Source organism: Nannospalax galili, unplaced genomic scaffold, assembly GCF_000622305.1.
Source record: "Nannospalax galili isolate Female #2095 unplaced genomic scaffold, S.galili_v1.0 scaffold810, whole genome shotgun sequence".
Lineage (NCBI taxonomy): Eukaryota > Metazoa > Chordata > Mammalia > Rodentia > Spalacidae > Nannospalax > Nannospalax galili.
Window position 1 is genome coordinate 1,799,927 of NW_008329132.1, and position 17,505 is coordinate 1,817,431.

Below are 17,505 nucleotides of genomic sequence, written 5' to 3' on the forward strand. Positions count from 1 at the left end.
AGGGGCACACTCCAGAACTAAGCTGCCATTTTAAGATTTTTTTTCCTTTGAGACAGGGTCTTACTATGTTGTTCAGGCTGGCCTTGAACACACTCCATAGCACAGGAAGACCTTGAACTTGTGACCCTCCTACGTCCTTTGTACCTAGGGATTATAAGCTTGTGCCTTCAGGTCTGGCTTAAGAAGAGAACTTTGATAAAGGACGTACTTCCTTCCTTATCCCCTTCCCTCTGGCACTCGGAGGAAGTTGGCAGTACTTAACGACGTTGTACACAGGTAAGGGCAATCCATTGTCTGATGAGCATTGGCCCCAGGTGACCCGTGCAATAATGACACGGTGTGTGTTGGGTGGATACAGGCACTGAGCACTGAGTAAGGGACACCGTTGTCAGCCTTGCTGCCTTCGTAATTATGCCAGGCGTGGGCCGCCCTCACAACTAGTGTGTTTTCCTCCTCCTCCTCCCCCTCTCCTCCCTCTCCTCTCGCCCCTCTCCCTGCTCTCCCCCTCCCTCCCCCTCCGTAAGTCAAACCTTACATGCCCTATAAAGGTGTGGGCCTACCTGTCCTGACTGAGCGTGATCACCCACCCCCTCTCCTCCCTCTCCCTCTCCCTCTCTGTCCCCAGAAGTCAGGGTGAATAACTGAGAATGGACTTCAGAGGAGTCACACAAGAACTGACAGTGTCTAGTCCCTACACAGATAACCCTCAAGTGGGGAACCTCAGTGTGAACACAGGGGCCTGGGAACAATATCCAATTTCAAAACCTAAGCCAGAGACCTTGAGCCGTCCCCTTATAGCAAACAGCAAGGACACCCTGAGTTCACTCAAGGCTACTGAGAAGGGTGAGTAGGGGGGTGTCTCTCAGAGAACATTGTCACCCACCTCTGGGTCTCTCCTCTGGTCTGTTTCCTGAACTGCCAACTCTGGTTAGGTACTAGTGGAGGCATCCTAAGAACAGGGTATCCTGGGGGAAAACCTTGCCACCCAGTTCTAGAAAAGTCTGTCCCCGCTGAGGCTGCTGCCTATGTTAAGCTTGTTTTGGTGAAACTCGGCTAGGATTACCTTCTTTCAGTGAAAGGAATCATCTTCTAAGGGCAGATTCGTGTTCTTTGGGCTGGGACAGGACATTGCTGAGATTCAGAATACAGCAGAGATCTGGGGATAAGACACAAGTTTCAGTGCCAACCTCAAGCACAACACACAAGGTGAGGACCGGTGGCCACGGGGATCAGGAAGGTGAGTCAGTACGTCTCAGTTGCAGGAACCCTTGGCTGTAGCCTGGAAAATCTTGAGCTTAGGAGTAGGGCCCTAACTGTCAGTAGTGGGATCATGACTTTCGCTTACAGGAAGCTGGTTGTCTCCAAGGACAGGCCCGGAGGCAGCCTGAGGCTAAACTGCAGCCCTCAAACGCAGACAGGGAGCAGGTTCCATCTAGAACTCCCCTGCAGACCTCCAAATTCATCAGTTACCTCACAGAGCTGGTGACCTTTCACAAAGGGCCACCAAAGACACCAACACAAAGTCATCGCTATAACCAGCACCACAAACTCACCATGGAGCCCAGCCCAAGGCTCCTCTTCCTGCTCGGACTTGTCAAGGGAGTCTCAGGCAATCTAACTCCTCACAGATTTCCAACAGCCAAGAAGATACCCTCTCCTGAGTGCCCCGGAGGGTGGCAGGAGGAATAGGGACCCCTGTGTCAGGGGCTGTGTGGCCTCAGCTTTCTCTTTCTACCACTGTCGTGCCCCAGGGATTCCCTGGGCTCCTGGTACTTGTTAAAGCTGCAAATTCACCAACTTCGCTCCAGCCTGTTATGAATGGGGGCTCTCAAGTGTTCACCACTGATTAGACGACATTATTTCTATTATCCTACTGGGCTTCACACAAGGAGTCGAGGCACTTCCCTTGATTTGAAACTCGCAGATACCAGGAGAATTTGCTGATTGCTAATGAGAAAGCCGGGGTTTTGTTGATGCCACCTGGGACCCTCTTGCTGTGGGCTGAGATTAGGACGAGAAGCTCCACATAACACACCATATTAAGCAGGCAGTGACTTTGTTATGGGCTCGGTATAACTTTTCATGCCTGCTGTACGCCAAGAGCTTAGTCTGAAACACCTTTTTCCAGAATATGAAATGTAATATCTCCACGCTCGTTGCATTATTTAAAAAGGGGCAATGTGGTTCGTAACTCTACATTTATTGCATACTTTTAAGCCATTTGACCCATATAAATATTGCTATAGAGTTGCCCTCAGTTATTAAATTCTTATTGCTTATAAAAGGGGCAACAGGAACTATATAACTTATAGTCAAAGGTGTAGTGGGGGCTGAGGAGGACCCAGGCACCCAGGCAGGGGTGAGTGGCGGGGGGCCTTCAGAGCGCAAGTGGGGTTTCAACTCTGTTCTTCTCTTTCAAGGCTGGATTTTTATTATATTTTATTTCGTTCCTAGTTGCAGGCAGCAGGTCGCCTCACTTGGCTCAAAGAATTATGTATTGACATGGCAAGTGACATTTTGCTTTTCTCCTAATTAAAATGGAACCCCACTCTTAAAAGAAGCTGGTTGAAAGAATATTTTTTTTTACTTCAGCAGCACAGCTGAGACCAGATAAAAACAGGGCATCAACATTTATCAGGGTTCAAAGTCAAGTCTGCTCACTGTGAAAGGGAAGCAAACGGTATCTTCATTGTCAGACGTGTGTTCTTAGGAGCTCTACCTCCCTTCCTCCCCTCTTCCTCCTTCTCCTGGGATGTGCGCTGGCCCGCCTGTACCAAATGTACCAGCCGGGTCCAACAGCATCTAGCACTCACGAATGAGCTAGTGGATGTCCCCTCCCGGAGTGCACATTTTTGCAAATGACCAAATGCACTGTTAGACACTTCAAAGCACTTCTACCAAGGTTTCCCCAGATAGCAAGCTCCACTGAGAATGCCAGAGTGTGGCCTGTTGGGGCTCAGGCCAGTCTGCAGGATGCAGGATGCTGTAAGAGCATTTGACCGCTTAGCAAGAAGCAGGAATGAAGATGGAGCCCTAGACGGTTGCCAAAGCATGATAATGATTTTTTAAACATAGGGACCTGGATAGGGTGGGTAAGCAAACAGCTCCCTTGCATGTGAGGGATGGCCCAAACCAACCATTAGCTTGGGAGACTTTCCTTACCATTGCTTAGGGCTGAGCCATTAAACCTAGAGGTCACCACCGTCTGCAGCGGACCTTTTCCTTCCTGTCACTTTTTTCAGAGATAAAGGGAAAGATTTCCCTTAGCCTACAGCATTTAGCGTGCAGATCCTCCACCACCACGCCGGGAAGTCATGGGAAGCACGCAGCCAGACTGCGACCTTCCAGTTCGGTGACAGGATGGGCGTCCCAGGAGCAGGGCTTGCCTCCTCCGGCATTTGGAAAGGTGTCATGTTTTCTTTACAGTGAAAACTGTCAGGTTGTTGTTAGCATAAAATACAACACTCTCTGGGTTGTGATTTGCTTGTTTGCTACAAAATGTCACCTGGGCACATGACATGTTTTTATTTTGCTCACAGCCACACTATTTTAAGATATTCAAATGTTGCTGAGAGAGAGTCCAACTGCCTCTGTGCCCCGGTCATTTCTCTTCTTAATGACTTGGTGGAGGAGGAGCCGATGTTCAGACAAGAGGGCCTGTCTGATGGTGGACTCACTGGTTTAGGCTGGAGGAAAACTGTGCAAACCTGTGTTTACTCTGTCCATGTTCTCTTTAGCAAATCTTCTCCACAAAGACACGCTTGCTGACAACAGCTGGCTGGGCTGCTTTAAAGGAAACAGAAGTCACACTGTGAATAGCGCTCAAAAGATCACCAGCAGTCACCCAAAGCGTCAGCAGATCCAGGCTGTGGCTCCGAACTGGAACAAATTGCTCATGTACCTGTGCCTGTCTCCAGCACCATGTCAGAGGAATCCCACCTGCAAATGGCAGTCAGCCTTTATCTCTCATCCTGGGTAACATTTATTCGTAACCCCTCTCCATCTCTGGGTACCATGCTCAGAAGGATGCTGCAGCACCTACAGTTAATAAACAGTGAGTGATTTCAGTGACATGCAAAGGTTTGGGAAATACAGTATCAACATGTGTTTTGTTTTGTTTTGTTTTTCTCCTTTGAAGATCTGAAATAGGAGAAATATGTCCGTCTTCAAGTCTTATGTCTTGGCTAACAGAAGTGTAAACATTTAAATAATGTCTTTTTTCCTGTTGTGGATTCAGTGTGCAAAATGAAAAAAACACTCTCAACAAAGTAAAGAAGGGGGCTTCTTCTTTTAACATTTATTATTTTTATGTTATGTGTATGAATGCATTGACTGCATGCATGTAAGTGCACCTATGTCATGCCCACAGAGGTCAGAAGAGAGCATTGGATCCCCTGGAACCAGAGTCACAGATGGTGATTAGCCACCATGTGGGTGCTGGGAATCAAACCCGGGTCCTCTGCAAGAGTGATCAGTGCTCTTAACCGCTGAGCCATTGCTCCAGCCCCAAGAAGGGGTTCTTTGAAGCCCATTTGAATATCTGAATGTGGGCCTCAGCAACAGAGCCCCCAGCCATCACCTGCTGAGTACGACTACAGTGGCCCTGGAAGGGGATCAAGCGAGTCCCATCCTCAAACTGACAAATGCAGCCTGGGCACATTCAGGCCGCCCTGGAACCCGTGCAGGAGTTTCAGTCAGACAAAAAGAGAAGCAGGTCATCGGCATCAGAGACTGACTCCTCAGTGACGTCATTAGGGATCTGTGTTCAGGTCATCTCTCCGTGACAACACCAGCTCTTTACTCCTAGGATGCAGATGTGGGTGTGGAGAGGAACCAGTGAAAGTTACGCTGCCTCTAAAAGGTATTCGGTTTCTCTCTGAGCAGTTTGCACGATGTGAAAAATATGTCATGCGAACCAAAAACCAGACTCCTAACTGCGCCTGCACACACGGGGTCTGCTGGGAATGCAGCTGGAAGGGTCTGTGGCTTCATGGCTCTGGCAGAATTTGAGACCTTTTCTTCTTACATCAATTCCTTGTGCCAAATAGTATTCTAAGGGAAAACACACACACACCCACCCACACACACACACACACACACACAGAGCATGTTATCAACCTTTCCACAGGAATAGGAAATTAATTTCTTCAGTTTTACACACATACCACACACACACACACACACACACACACACACACACACACACACACACACAATGGGGCTTTGGATACCTGTCTTTCAGGAGCCTGCCTCTGGATTTTGATAATTAGCCACTTCTCCCAGATTTCTGGGATTTCTGGTATTATTTTGTACTGGGAAACACAAAGGGACACGGCCTTCATTTATGAAAACAGGCATTGTCTTTTCCTTGGTTGAATTTTGTTTATTGTTTTGTGCTTTGGGGGGGAGAATTTTTTGTTACCTTTCTCCACTGATGTTCAAATGCAACTGTTTTCTCCTAAAATCATGCAGCTTGTTTAGCTAGAAGCCAGCTGGATCTTTGGAAGGCAGAACACCCACAATGCTACCCAGAACAGTGCCCTTGCCCTTCTGAACAGCAGCACCACGCCCGTGTCGTGCTTCTGCTGTTTGCAAAGGCTATAAGGCAACAGAGAGCAGCAGCCCAGGCCCAGGTAGCTCGGGCATCCACAGAGGATCTGAGCAGGACTTTAGGGACGCTCTTCATTATGATGGCCCTCCTGTCCAGAGGTTTGCAAAAACTGCTGCAGATACCCAACACAGCACCAGGCACTTGCTGTTGCCACAGATACTGTTTTTACAACAGATTCCACATTCCATCTATTATCTAAATTAGAGGTGAGCTCGATAGGAGTACTTAAAAAGATGAACCACCTCCTCTGGACAGGGAAGAATTTTCTAGAAAAAAGAATTCTCCCTACTTGGAACCGGACTTTGGACAATCAGACAGCCCCTGGCAGCCTTACACAAAATTCAAGTTCATTCCCCGTGGACATTATCAATGGTCCAGAGACCTCCAAGCCCAAACACACTCAGCTCAAAATCACACAATGAAAATAATCTCCAGACAAATAATACACCTTCATCCAATTAGGTATTTTCAGAAACTTAAAAACAGGAGACGCATTCTCCCATCATTCCACTGTACAAATTTAAAAGCTGCTGGCACAGAGCAAGGGCACGTGTCCAGCAGCTGTTCAGATGACTCTAGTCACTCCGTACTTTAAAAAATTTCAAGAAAAGAATTAACATTATTTTTTTTCCTTGAACGTATTAAGGCACGCACCTACCCTCTGATGGTAGAACTTTATTTCCTTCCTGATGGTAATATATATAGTACTGAAATTCCAAAGGTTTCTGGTACATATCAACTGTCACCTCAAGTCAAAACCATAGAGTTCAGCTATAAAAGAATATAATAAATTTAACATGACCTAACTGGGGATTTTTAAACAGTCATTTAAAAAAATTTTTTGTGTATCTATGAGCTAAGCTCCCTGTTCCCACCTATGAATGTTTTTTTTGTTTGGTTTTATTTGGGTTTTGGTTCTTTCTTGAGTTCAATCTTGTGTGCATTTATGAAATTATCTGTTTAACTGGGAGCAGCTCGGAGACAGTTGAAGTGGGGAGGGCCTTGCAAGGCTGGAAACTTGAACCTGGGTTTCCCTGCTGTTTGTACGCCTGGGTGTCCAGAGCAGCCCTGCCACTATCTGGAGGTCCAGTGTCCAGTGAGCCTCCGGCTTTGGTCCCTTGTCCCAAGGAGCCCCCCACCCCCCAGCCGCCGGCCTCTCACACTTGGGCGCTGGTGTGTGTTTCCTGCACCCAAGCCAGCTCGAGCACGAGCACTCAGGTTCAAGTGTAATCAATGTTTTTGTGTTCGCAGCCTTTGTAAAGTGAGCCTTTGTTAGAGGAGCACCTCAGGAAATCGCCGGCGTCAGAGTGCCCCCAAAAGGCGGCCCGGGAAAAGAGCAGGGCGCGCTGACCTTTAGCGAGACAGCTGAGGTTATGCACATAACATTTGCTTGTTTACTTTGCAAAATAAGCAAGGAGTTGGAAACTCCGAGCTTCTGCGGGCTCCGCGCACTTGAAAACAGCACCACGAACCCGAGGCTGCCCCGCTCTCCAGCTCCGCTGCGTCCTGGCTGTTACCAGCTTTGCTCGGTTTCTGTCCTGATGCAACTTTAATAACGTTAGCCAAGACTGCTCAGAAAATCACAGCGGTAGCTGGAGGCAAAGGAAAAAAAAAAAAAATCCGCGAAACCGAGCTGCACCCCCAGCCTCACCTAGGAGGAGGGTCGCACCAGCCTGCCTGGGGCAGGGACCACTCGATCGATGGCCACAAAGGCCTGGTGGCCACTGGTCGTTTTGATGGATATGACTATAGAAAAAAGTCCAGATCGGTTCACAGTGGACCTCAAACCATGTCAGCTAAAACCAAAGAGACGAGCAGTGACAGCTGTGGCGAGCGCACTGCAGGCCGTCAGCGGGCCTGTGATTTATTGTTCCATCTGCCTCGCGCTGTGAGGACAAGCTCCCCCTGATTTGGTTAAAATGAAAAGGACCTCAGAGAACTCAACGTGGGTTTTGAAAATGAGCAGAAACTTTTTTTTTTTTTTTTTTAATTTTCTGATTTATGTCCCTTTTCAGAGAGTCTGCCCACTCGGGAGCCTTGCAGGAGTGAGGGCTTGTCCAGGTTTGGGGTGCAGTACCCCAACCCCGGCCTGGACTGCCGTCCGGGGACCTTGGGTGCAGGGACAGTAGGGCCACTGAGCTCACACCATGTGCTGGCCCTGGCCGCCCTCTTGCTCTCTAGCTGGTCCAGACCCCGGTTCACTGGAAGTTCTGCCTCCTGCTCTCGGATTCTAATAAAAGTTTTATGCCGGTCAGCACATTTCAACCAATTTCCCATGACGAGGCCAGTTGGTGCATGGAAACTCTGTGCTCTCCTGCCTCAGGAGGCCTGGCCAGCCCTGACCCAGGGCACGCACTTCCTGGCTGGAGATTTTAGACCTCACAGGTCCAACCTGGAGTCTAAAACTTGGCCTGTCTTCTGTCTCAGGATGTTGGTTTTACCTCTCAAGTGTTTCCTGAATTTGTGAAAATTCTCTCTAGCCACTTGTCCACAGTGGCTCAAAAAATATTTGCTTTTTAAAAAGAAAGAAAGAAAGAAAGAAAGGAAGAAAGAAAGAAAGAAAGAAAGAAAGAAAGAAAGAAAGAAAGAAAGAAAGAAAGAAAGAAAGGAAAAAAGACAAGGGGGGCAGTGAGACGGAGAAAGAGGCTTAACAGCTACCGCGAGGCAGGGCCTGCCCCCGGGGCCAAAGCTACTTTTGGACAATGTTACTGTCAGACAGGGGTCAACAAGTTTTACCTCTTTTTCCATTATTCAAAATAAGTATTGATGTTATGTTTTAGCTATTTAAAAGCCAGCTGCCCCGCTCACTTCAGATACTTTTTCCTGGTATGATTGGATGTGGTAATAGCTGGTCTGCGTATCGTCTTTCACAAAATCTTGCCTTTCTTGCCTCAGTCAGTCTTCAAATGATATCAATCAAAATTTATGCAATTCAGAATCCATATGTATGGAGTCCCAGTTCACCTCGTTTAATGATAACAGTAAACCACATGTTGTGTACATGTCTAAAACACTTTTCTCCTTCTTGGCTGTGGTAACCCTAGGGGCGCTCGGCTCCGTGCAGCTTGCCCAACTGCACAGCATAATAATTGATTAATACTAGGCAACCACAGAAATCTTGAATAATAAAATTGTGAATGAGGTAAATGAACACTAATAAAACAAGGCAAGTGTCAATAATATTTGAAGATGTATGTTAATATAAACAACCTATCAAGACCTGAGAAGCTGAGAAAGCCAGTTAATCCCTGTGCTCCGAATTGTCTCTTATTAACCGTCTTAAAGTTGATCTGCACTCAAAAGAGGTGTAGTGATGTGTAGAAAATGAGAAATTTGGTCTGGCTGGGTTAAGGGGTGGGAGGCGACCTCTGTCCCTCACCCCAGCTCCTGTTGCTTCTGCCTAGTGCTTAGGGCAGAGGAGAAGAGGGAAGGGAAAGTTCATTCCTGAAATGATTCTATTACTATAATATCTAGCTGGGAAAAAAATTAAAGTGGGATTTTACAGCGTTCATTTGCATTAATGCTGAGACCTGGTCACGGGATGCATAGAGTGGTTGTATTGTTTGTTTGTTTGGGGTTTCATTTTCCTTTCTTTTCTCTCTCTTTTTTTGGGGGGGTGTTTATTTATTTATTTATTTATTCATTTTGAGAAATTCTTAAGTAGTTGGTTCAATAGATGTGAGTTTACTGTGCTTGGCTGTTTTCTCGGATAAACACCTCTGGTTCATAAGATGACTGTTTCCAACCACACGGAGAGACGAACTCTTTAATGAAGAAAATCCTTTAGCTGATCTATTTTTATGAAAAAGCAAAATTGGTAACTGTTGGTAGTTGCACAATAGCGTTTGCCCCTGACAGGACGCATTATTTACCTCAGGTTTAATATACATTACAAATAAGATTTGCTTTCATGGAAAGCATTAAACATTTGGCAGGGGGGGAGCTGAACATTTTCCTTAATTTGTTTTGGCAAATCTGAAAAATGGAGATCGTTACACACACTTCTGCATTCCAGAAAGAGAACAAGGAACAAATATTTTAAGAAGATTGCCATTATAATTAAAAATACCACAATGTGTTAGAGACCAAGAAGACCGTGCATGTCAATCTCAGGACTGGGGAGCTCGGGGGGCCCGTGGAGTGGGTTTTAAAATGAGCAGAAAATTAGAAACGCGGAATCTGAAAGCATTTCTTTTGGAAAGCCTTTTAAAAAAAGCACAAGGTGACATCAATTATTCAGCATTGAATTCAATAGATTTTTTCTTTTCCCCTGAAAACAAGCATCTACATGTATATGCGCATTCTTGTCATGTGATATTGAGGGTTTATATGAACATTCATACTGAAAAATTAAGCACACTTTTGTTTTGATTAACTGTGATCGGTTCCTGAAACCACAAGGTGAAAATGTAGCTCTTGCCGGCCACATCTGTGTCTTCCCCTCCCCAAACCCCTGCCCCCGCCAAATGAGGCACGCTGAGGCAGGAAAGCTGTTGACAAATTAATACTTTAAGAAAATAAACTATGGTCATGTTCAACATAGAGCAACTTTATCCTGATTAATTTGTGTTGGAGGCGCTCCAGCCCCCATTTACAAAGCCCCGCAGTTTGTACAAATGTAATTTCCTAATATTTACATGAGGAGAGCCTCAGCGGTTAAGCTTCGCCTCCAGTGTGAGTTTTGTGGTTTGTAAAAAGACAATAAAAATACAGAGAGGTAATTGTAAGCACATTTGAAAAAGAAAGGAAAAAAATAAAGGATTTTTTCTTCCCTCCCCTCCCCCTTGCACGCTCCTATAAAAACAGGCTGTGCACGCAGACTTGCAGGAAGGGACGGCCAGCGTTCAGCCAGAGAAGTTTTAAGTAATGTAACACCTAATACTTACTAACATGTCCTTGCAACCCAATACGGCTAACGAACCCGCAGAACACCAGGGCTGTTCTTGGCGTGGATCTTCTGCGTCCTGACACAATCCATCTCTGTCCCTCTACAGGGTCTTGTCACTTTATGCTTTTATTTATATCAAATGTTAGGCACTTGTCTGATTTAATGAATATGAAAGAAAAGAAAAATGCAGTTGTAATGTGTTGCTTTGTTCTGAGAATATTAAAAAAATAACCTTTAGCTTTAATGAGATTTTTTCCCCCATCAGTTTACACAATTTCCAGATGTAAAATGAGCTTTTGGCTGTAAAATATTTTATCGCATTGTCTTGCACAATAAAGATTAGATGCTTTCTCTCTCTCAACTGCACTGCAATTATTTTTTAGTGTTTGCAAATCATAATATCATTTAAAAACCATATTTTACACCTCATCTAAAATACTTTTATAGCTGTATGACGAAAAAAATAACATCTATTTAACTACTCTTTTTAAGTGGCTGTTATGTGCTTTAGTATAATTTCCTAGGAAAAGCACAGCTACAAAACTTAGTTTTCTTTGAAAACAAATCTCCCAAGCAACATCTTTGAAAAAAAAAAAAAAACAAACCCAGAATTTAATTCCCTGGACTGGAAAGCCCAGAGAGCAGGAATGTAAAAATAGTAACCCTTGTCATTTCACATTCATTAAGTGTGAAACTCAGAAATTAATAATGTAAAAATATGCTTTTTAATTAGTCTTACATTCTGCCCAATGTACTTAAATGGGATCAGCGACTCCCTAATGATTTTTTTCTTAATAAAGTATTAGCCTGTGATGCACTGAAGTTGACAGGTATGATAAACTGGAAAGTACTTTTGGAGGCCTGTGAATGATACCAAAATAGTATTCGCCCATTTAAATGTAATTAACATAGGGAGTAACATCACAAGAGAAGCCTGCAAGATTTTTATTTCATTTTTTTTCATTTCTTATTTTATGAGTAGTTTGATGATTACGGTAGTGATTTTTATAATTTAATTACCTTTGCTGAAAGCAAAGCCACCACTAATAGTGGTCAACAGGATCACAAAGCACCCTTAAAAAATATTAAAAAGAAAGTAAATCCCGTTAGATGGGCTCTGTGAGTGCTGTGTGAGTGTACACACTCGGGTATGTCCCTGCAAACCCTGTGTACTCTCGAGCCTGTGTGCAGCACATGTTTGTGTGTGGTGTGTGCACCTGTGCAGCGACCTGACTCTATGCAGAGAGGACTGTGGGTCCAGACAGACATGATACACGTATTTATAAATGAAGGATGTGCCACCTCCATGAGCCAGCTCAGATGCCCTTCCAATGTGATGGTTACAACCACTAAAGGGACTCATAGTCATTTGTGCTCTAGGGAAAATTGATGTTGGGAATTCTTTTTATTAAATTTTTGAGGGTTTCATACATAAATCTTACATTTACATAACTCCCACCTCTCCCTCTCGCCCTTAACCCTTCCCAAGTCCCCTTTACATCCTTCCGATTTCTTGTCCTCTTTGATTGCTCTTGTTACATATGCATATACATACACATACTCACTATATATTTTATATATATATATATTACACTGAGACCATTTATGATGCTCATGTGTACACATATTTAGCGAAAACTGCCTGGGATTAGATAGCCTACAGTGAGCTAGTCCCCAGAAAACACTGATTCTCCCTCCACCAGCACCCATTGCTTGCCTGTAGCTATTCCAGTAGAGGTGAGATCCCATGACATTTCCCCATTCACACTGCCCTGTCAGCTGGCGTTGTCATTAGGTCTTGTTAGGCAGCCATATTGTGGAGGTGTCCTGGGAGCTGCTTCCCTGTCGTGTCTAGAAGACACTGTCCAGCAGCAGGAGTCCTGGTCCTCTGGCTCTTACACTCTTTCTGCCCACTCTTCCATGATGTTCCCTGAGCCTTCGTGTTGGGGCCATGCTGTAGACATTTCACAATCACTTATTCTGTCCATTTCAATCAGTCGTGGAACTTTGTCATCAACTCCATTTGTTGCATAAAGAAGTTTCTTTGATGAGTGGTGAGAGCTGCACTTGTCTGAATAGAAAGCTACTTATTTAAAATATAGTAAGAAGTTTCCATGGTTTAAGACAGTGTCAGTGGTAGGTTCCCTAGGGTCTATGGCCTCTCCAACCACATATGTGTACAAGGTGTTGGGAATTCTTAAATACTCCAGTTTGGCAAAAGGAAGCCTTTGAAGGTCTTTGCCACATAGATGACTAGGTTCTTTGTAAAACTTACATTTAATTAATTACATAAATCTATTTATTTGTATGGAAGGAAGAGGGTGTGTACATGCCACAGCTCACATGTGGAGGTCAGAGGACAACTTGTGGGAGTCGGGTGTCTCTTTCTACCGTGTGCGTCCCAGGGATAAAACTCATGTCATCAGGCTTGTTGGCAAAGATCTTTATCCACTGAGCCATCTCTCTGGCTCACATCTGGGTCCTTAAGCCCCTCAGTGGACCCTGAGCCTTCACCTCTGGGTCTGCTTCTGGGATTTAATTATAGGATGTCTTCCTTGATAGGTATTTAGTTCACATGAGTCATGGTTAGTACTGTAGACTTCTCTAATTGTACAACAGGTGTTCTTTCCTGTTCTTATGTTAGTCTACTTCTGTTGGAGAAATGTACCAAAATGGCAGCTCACTAACTGACCAGTGACCATTTTAATTACATTCACAGTTTCACAAAAAATTATGCCAAAATGAATCTACACATTTATTTATATGTTTATATAAAATCACACTGAACTTAAACTTTTTAGGTGATTATTAAGAAGCACCAAGTTATTAAGATAGACTCTGTAATTAAATTCCTTACTAAAATAAAGCCAATTAAAACTAAGTTATTATACCTGTGGATAGCTTGGGACAACTCAGGGTAAAATCAAAGTATAGATTTTCAAGATAGGATAATAGCGCTCTATGAAGATTTTATTAAGCTTGTTTAAGGATAGCATCTGCAGATGGGGAAACAGACTTGAGAACTTATCCAAGGCTTTGAGTCAGTTAGCAGATGCTCAGAAGAGAAAGTGTTTTACACAAACTGAGAAGGTACCATATTCGAAGGGCATCATTGTCCTATAGCCTCCCCAAGGATGCTGCAGGTGGTCCAGTGGTTCAGGGGCTTTGGCTTGCAGAAGGGCTAAGGATGCTCACTCTGAGCCCCAAAACAGAGTCCTTCCAACAGTCTGGTCTGGGGAAACATTTGCTGTCCTTCTGCCTTGCTAAGCTTATGTTGATATCATCACACATAGCATGAGGGACATGTGGCCAATCATTGAGCTCATGAGAGTTACGACGTTATGATGTTCTAAGAGATTTCAATAAGGTAGGATTGCAAAGTCAAGTACTAACAGGTATGACTGAAAAATGTTCCGCACAGAAAAAATAAAACATAAAATCATTATTAATTTACTGCTGTGAGTTCCCTGTTGGTGTCCTTTCTTCCATCCCTCCTTTCCCATGTCCTTTCCTTCCTTTCTTCATATTTTCCATTTCTAATTTCAAGTCCAAGTGTGAAGTTCAGGAACCTTCATCAAGCAGAAGGTCATCACTTCATGCTTCTGGACAATGTGGCGGGGCCATGTTCTTCTGAGGAATTTAAACTCTGTTGTAAATGAAGGACTCACAGTGAATTTCACTTACACAAAGAGAACCAGGGCCTCTCAGACTGCTTGGAGAGTTCTGATAGCTGGACAGCTGCTTGCGGGAAACTTTAGTGTCAGATTGCAGTCACCGGGATTCCTGTAGTTGACAGTCCACATGTCACAGAGGACTGCTGAGTTATCCATTTACCTGTGACGGGACCCTTGAGCTGTGGCTGCTATTCCCCAGGACCAAGACGGCATCTCCAGGCAGCCCTGTGCAGACTGCCTCCTGTCCTTGCCTCTGAGGTTGCTCCAGTTACCAGGCTGTGACAGCCCCATGGTGCATCCTCTTCCTTCTGTGGGCCTACTGAGGAGTCTGGTTTGCTTAAGTGCAAAATGAAATCAGTGACATAAATGGATACTTCAAGACATACCACTGGACACAGATGGATACAAAGGCCTGGTTCTCCGGGTCACATGAGTCTCCAACCCCTGATGGGGGAGCAGAGGGACATCAGGATGGGGACATTCTCCCTCCCCAACAGGTGCTCTTAATGGTCGATCCTTCCACTGGCCTGTGTGTGGGAGCCATGGGGACTGCTTGTTTACCAGCTGGATGAAAGAACGTGCTATAGCGTTGGGAGCGCAAGACCCTAAGAGGTCTGGGAAATCTATCGTGGAGCAACAGAAGACAAACCACAGCAAATGGGTCTTGCACATGATTTCTAAGATCCAGTTACACTAAAGTTTTCCTGTAGTCCCAATAAAATAGATCAGGATTGAGCCAAGCCACAGAGGGTCTCTGCAGGTTTTCCATCCGCAGACAAGGTGAGGGAGAGGCTCTCCGTGTCCCCAAATGTGGGATAGGACTTGGATTTCATATGGAAACTTGGTCTGGATAGGCTATATGGCATCCAATTAAGAAAACAAATTCATGATTACATTTTCTAACTATCTGAACAGCCCAGGAATGAGTAGGAATTGAGCAGCTGTTTCCTGTAAGGTACATCTAGCTGAGCTTAGTATATACTAAAAAATTAATAAATGTAGATGTGCATGTGTGCGTGCATACATACAGACCAAGTTCAGTATTCCTTAGCAATCCATTGACAGGAACTTGGAGCTTCCTTCCAGACCCTTGTCTCAGCAGTTGGCACTGTTAATCCCGATTCCTTCATTCCCCATTGTGTCCAAAGTACATTCCCATACTGGGCATAGTTAGTGTGGCCTTGAGAAGTCCCTGCTTTACCACACTAGACTCGGGAGGCAGAGCTGCACTAAGGTGTTTCCAAACGGACATTAGGAAAACAGCAAACTCCACGCTGGGATGCATCCCTTCATTAGGCATCCTAAATATTTAGGCTTACAGTGTAGCACAGATCACATAGCAACTGACTTCCAACTCAGGGACTCCTATCAAGTGCCAGGCAATTTTATAAGCAGGATCACAGCTCAGCAGAAAGAGTGCAAAACCATCCAAGTCTGCCATGAGCAGGGAATGTCCCTCTGCTTGGTGGACTGCAGTTCTGTCCTGAGAACCAAGCAAGAGGAGCTGGGCACATGACAGCCAGATACAAGCTGTCCAAGGGATGTCAATTTAAACTCAACTCCATTTAAATCTTGCCAAAGGAAGCAACACTTGGCAATTTGGGCCAAATGATCTTGACTCCATTGCTGGCCAATGCGAGGCATCATATTCTTTGCTCCAGGGGCACGATGGGCCTGGCGCTGTATCACACTGCTGGAAAACCTCCCAGATAGCAACAGCAGGTGGTAATGAATGGCACCAAAACAGGGGGCTGTGAGGGCTGGTGAGGCTCACTTTCGGGGAGCCCCTCACCCCAAAGAGGGTCTGATCGCCTCTTGAGCGGGTCTCCCAGACAGGCCTGCTGAAGCCTACCTTTCTGTGTGTGGGGAAGGCGGATCAATTTACACCCAGAAGACCTTAAACCCAGACTGAGGACATTCTTGTGGGCTCAGGAACTCATTTTGCTGAGACACCCAGAATGGACCCAATGTCTGCCCCAACATCCATCTCTGAGACAATGGGGGATTCAAATTCTTGAGTATTGATGCCACTGGCTTGGCAGGCTGGGGTCTCAGGAGTTCCTCCTTCTCCAAAGCTGTTCCCTTAGCCGTATCTGCTGTAATTTGGTCATCCACATGGCAACTTGTTTCTCTCAGTACAACTCTGTGTAGTAAAAGTCCATAAAGCTATTGAAAGTAAGAAAAAAAGTATTTAAAAAAATAATTCCTTTCACATTCCTAACTAGACACTTCCACTAGTGAACAGCAGATGGGGTTGCCAAAACCATTAGATTAAAAACACTGGAGGAAAAGAGCCTTTTAACCTAAAAACCAATCCACTCAGAACCATTTCAAATTATAAGCATGTCTTTTCTTTGTGGTTTAAGATGTCAGTAAAAAGGGTCCTAGGTACTCATACACTAAAATATCTAAGTCACTTTAATACTAATATGGTAAATTAAACACTTCCCGTCCTGTGTTCCTCCAAGCATGTTACAATACAATTTCCTAGAAGACAAAATAATTATCTGTTATTGACTTAATAAAGCAGCCCCACCCACGGAATATCTCAGAATTGAGAGGAGACTTGCTGGAGCCCCTCTGAAGCCAGCATGGCATACACACTCATGCATGCAAATTATTTTTCCTTGGAATTAATAGCTCGCACCGTCTCAATCTGAAGAAATTCGTGCATCGAGCTTCAGGACACGCAGGAACTTGTGTGAAAATGAAGGTCAAGGCAAAGGATGGTGTGGAATTGGTCAAGTGAGTGTCTCGTTGAAAGAGTGCACACACCAAGCCAGTAAATCAATTTTGCCCACTTGACTTGTAAGAAAACGGTCCTGGGAGGTCCTCTCGGGAACTGGGGACGGCTGGTCCAAAGCTGCGTGGCTGCTGGGACTCCGCAGTGCTTTTTGCTGCTCGCCTGATTGTGAGGGGCTCTGTTCACCACCCAGAAGTGTGATCTGGGGAGAGAACTGAGCAGGGAGCAGATGGACAGACGCCATTTCTGGACAAGTCCACTCCACAGAGTGTCAGTGGTTTGGAAGCTTCCCAGTCTGGTGTGCAGTGGGATGGGAGGATAGCCCAGGTAAGGCGAGGGTCTCTGGCGGCTGGCACGCAGGCCCTGCTGCCCGATGAGAACTGCGGGTCCCTGTTTGTGATATAGGTTGGAACAATTAACAAGTATAAGTTGTTTCAAAATAAGCTTATATCTGCATTTTATGTGTGTAAGTTCCCAGCTGTAATGGGATTATGATGTCAGCAAAGGGAGAGAGGACCACAGCTGCAGTGGGCGAGGGAGGTAGCCAGCAGCTGTTAAAATAGAGAGGGATTGGTGATTAATTCTTATT